Below are 4,676 nucleotides of genomic sequence, written 5' to 3' on the forward strand. Positions count from 1 at the left end.
GTGTATGTGTATGAGTAACATTTATATATTTAGTATATGTGTATGTGTATTTAGTAAAAAAAATGTATGTGTATTTTTTATAAGTTTATGTGCTTTTTTGTAGGAATGAACATTTATATATATATATGTGTATCATTGCTTGGGTATGTGTATTTGGTATGTTTATATGTGTATATGTATGATGTATGTGTATGTCTATTTATATGAATCCAGAATTTATGCATATACTGCATGTATATGTGTCTATATTGTATGTATATGTGTATATATTATGTCTATATGTTGATAATATATATATATATATATATATATATATATATATATATATATATATATATATATATGTGTGTGTGTGTGTGTGTGTGTGTGTGTGTATTGTATCTATATGTTTGTAAAATATATATGAAATAATCGTAGGCTTAAAGATGTGTTAAGTTGTTATGACTTAATTAGGCAAGCCTAAAAGCTCCATAACATGTAAAGGACAATTCTATAATTGGAAAAACAAAAAAAAAAGTAGGATTCTATAATTCACAATTTCATTTAAAATACAATGCATTAATTGAAAAAAAACGAGCGTTGCTATAATTCATAATTTCTTTTAAAGTACAATGTTATAATAGAAAAAACAATATAAGTAAAATGCCATAAATAAACAACAAATATGAAAAAGTTAAAATGCCATAATAGAAAAAAAAAGTATATAATATTTAAAGTGCAATGTTATAATACAAAACTTAAAACAAAAGTAAGATGCTATCAAAAATAAAAATATGGAAAACTAAGATGTTATAAATAACAAAAATATGCTAGAATTATATTTGTTTATGTCTCTTCGTTTTAATAATCGTGAGCTAAGAAATACTTGTTCGAAATTGATTTAGAAATTAATTTTGGAATGGCCCCATTTTGGGACTGCTTTTTGAATATTTTATCTCATTTACAATGTGAACATGTATTAAATGATTTTTTTGCTTATGACAAATGTGATTGTCATTTTCTCTTTGCTCTTCGGGTACATACTTATATATACTTGGGAGCTAAGGGGAATGTTGTAGAATTTTTCTTAAACATAAAATTATGTAATATATGTTCACTTATGAGATAAGGTATTCAAAAAGTGGGTTTAGAAATCTACCATTGGGAATATCTATTTAATTTCCGATGAATACTCTATTAAATTCTTGTTTCTCGTATAGTAAAACTTAAACCGAATGTAACTTTATTCGGGGATACCTTTTAAATAATCTACTTTCTAAATACTATATTCGATTATTGTTTAAGTTGCACCATACCTATTGATATTAGTTGGGCCACTAATACAAAACATAATTCTCCTGAATTCTTGCAAGGGTTCGCTAATTTTATTGAGTTATGAAAAGTAAATATCGATAGAAGAAATTATATCTTATGTTCATGTGAAAAATGTTATTACATTGCTTTAAGTGTAACTTATATCTATGTTTATGGTTGGTATTATGAACTTATAAATATGATCAACCAGTAATATTGGTCGCTATATTGATCGATCAACTTATGGGAGTGATGTCTACACTAGATCTGTGAGGTGTTTAAAGTGGAATTACTAAAGGTTACATCTTTTTATCAAACAGGTCCTACCTCCTTTATAATCTTTACCTGGTTATTCCTTATTAGATAAAACTTGAATTATTCGTTAGGATTATTGAAGAATTTGGTAAAAATTAATATAGTTGTATAAATACGAATGAATACTAAGACTTAGTAATATTTATATTTAGGTCGTTTAAAAGGAAAAAGTTGAAGTGTAAGTTGAGGAGCTAATTTTCCCACGAGTCTTCCACCTTTATCAGGTTAGTGTATAGTTACTTTCATGAACATGTTTTTAATACAACTACTAATTAAATGTATTAAATATCTATTGAAAGCATATATGCTAAATAAGTTCTTATTATGTGGAATTCGTGTTAAATGTATAGTTTATAACATATGTTATGTGAACCAGATATGGTTATATATTTTAATATATGGTATTATTACATGATAATCTTATTGAAAATATTTTTACTGAAAAGATTAATATATATTAAATACATGTTACTTTGTGTTAAATAGATATACTGAATTATGATAGGGCTATATAAACAAGAAAACGGTTTTGGAAGTTGGTTATAAGCATTGTAGTCATTCCTATTTTTGAAATAAGACGTATAAAAGATGCTTGGTTCGAGTTATATTACAGGAGAGTTTAACTATACCCTATATTTTAAAGATATTACATAGGCATGAAATTTGTGTTGGAAGTTAATTACGGGTATCGTAAATTAATCTAGTTATGAACCGAGACCTAATGGGGATGCTTAGTTCAATTAAGTTGAAAATAGGTTGCATCATATTAACAGAACTTTGTTTGATGACACTGATTTTTGGTGGGGAATGGGTTATGTACAAGAGTACTATATTAGTATACTCCCTCCTTTTTCTACAACCAGAAATGGTGTGTCTATTTCAAGTAGCCATTAGGTGCCTGGTTATATGTCGGAGTAGGATGAAAACCAAAGACTAAACCTAGTTTTGTGGAATCAATATCAGACTTATAGTCTGTAAGTGTTAACGAATTATATTGAACTGAGGATACTAGATCGTATGTTAATTCATTGTACAATATCCCCTACCATGGTTGCCCTTATTGGCTCACACATGCTGCCAAGGAATCCCTAAAGCAGCATAGTGAAATCGTTGCTTACAGTGATCCCTCAGGATAGATCACATAAGATCACTGTTATAGGATCAGGATGTGAGGATCAACATGAGGATCAACTCTTATAGTTATCGCAATCAGCATTACCGGAAAGAATTAAAAAAAAAAAATATTTTTTTGGGCTATGAATCGATACATGTGTCTAAAAACGGTTGTTCTCGCTTTCGGAAAGAGCACAATTTGTTGCAAAATTATTCCATTTGTTATGAAATTCGGTGGGTCGATATAAATACAAAAGGAAAAAAAAGTTGCTCATAAGGTGTTACGATACTTTCCCTTGACTCCCATACTACGTTGTTGTATGGTTCCAAACGCACAACTCGAAATATGATTAGGTGTAGTACCGAGCAAGAAGAGTTTGCGATTCATTATCATGTTGATGGATCTGCATGGAAAGAGTTTGATAGTAACTACACAAATTTATCAATCAAACCTCGAAACATTCTCTTAGGGCCTGCAGCTAACGTGTTTAATCTATTTGGTAAAATGAGTATAACTTATAGCACGTTGCCAGATGTACTAACCACATACAATCTGCCACCATGGTTATGTATGAAAAAGTCTTCATTTATGTTGTCCTAGTTGATATCCGACCGAAAATCACATAAGAGAGACATGGATGTCTTGTTTAGGTCATTGGTGAATGTGGCATCCCGATTTCCGAGAATGAGATTTAGGGATTTCATGCAATTAAGGAAGTCTACTCGACGAGTTGGAGGCCCCAACTCATCGTGTAGAGTTTTAGTTAGCCAACGTGATTTAGGTGATCTACTCGACGAGTCGGAGGACCCCGACTCGATGAATAGGAGCTGGAAGATGAAACCCTGATTTTTACGGTTTACACGCTATATAAAGGACGTAATTCGCCTCTTGTGGCCTCCCTTACAACTTCATTACCCAGAGAAGAAACCCTAGCCATTAATTGTTGTTTCCTTGCGCTTGTGAGACTAGAAGAGTTCTTTTGGTGCATTTTGTTGAAGAAGTTTGATGGTTGAGAAGCTTGGAACGGGAAGGAGCTTATAGATCCAATATCTACAACATTTGGGCATCCATTTGAAGGTAACAAGTTGTTACCTTGATCATTCTAGCATTAGATCCCTTTTTCTTGGCTTTAAGGCCCTTTTTAATATATTTGTGGAGCACATCAAGTGTTGGGTAAGATCCGGAGTTGTAACTTAATATATGGACTCCTCTAAGTCCTTAGAGTTATAAAGTCACTGAACTTATCAAGCATTGGCCCTTCTATTTAGTTTAAACCCCTCCTTTAGCTTGGTTTTGGCATTTACGACCTTGCATGTACGTAAGGTTTGCAACTTTACGTGGAAACCATGCCTTAGGAGGTTAGATATGCAATTTAGAGCTTTAAGGTAGCTTAAAAACATCTGATTGAGTAAAGGACTGAAGGGAATCGGCGAGTTGCATGGCCAATTCGACGAGTCGGATGAAGATTTCATGTATTAGTTCTGCATGGACTCGGCGAGTCAGTGAAAGAATCGATGAGTTAGTTAGGGTTTTTCCCGACATTTGGACATCTCATGGACTCGATGAGTTGGATGGGAACTCGGTGAGTCAACTAGGGTTTCATGATTTTCTCGATTTCTGGAAGAACTCGACGAGTCAGTAGGCTACACTTGACGAGTTAGGTCCATATGGACTGTTGACCTTGATCGTTGACTTTGACTTTGATCAAGGGTTGACTAGTTTGACTTCTGGGGGTATTACAGTAATTTAGGAATTTATGGAAGGCGATCATTGGTGGATGTAAGTGTTAGAGCTGGAACTGTAATTGGAGGAATTTGACATTATCATTCTGAGCTACTTGTGAGGTGAGTTCTTCTCACTATATCAATAGGGTCTAAGGCACCGATGCCGACCCTCTTCGGATTTGTATCCGGGTTTATTGCATGATATGCTTATTGATTTGCATCCTGGTAGT

The sequence above is a fragment of the Lactuca sativa genome, chromosome 4 (assembly GCF_002870075.4).
Source record: "Lactuca sativa cultivar Salinas chromosome 4, Lsat_Salinas_v11, whole genome shotgun sequence".
NCBI lineage: Eukaryota > Viridiplantae > Streptophyta > Magnoliopsida > Asterales > Asteraceae > Lactuca > Lactuca sativa.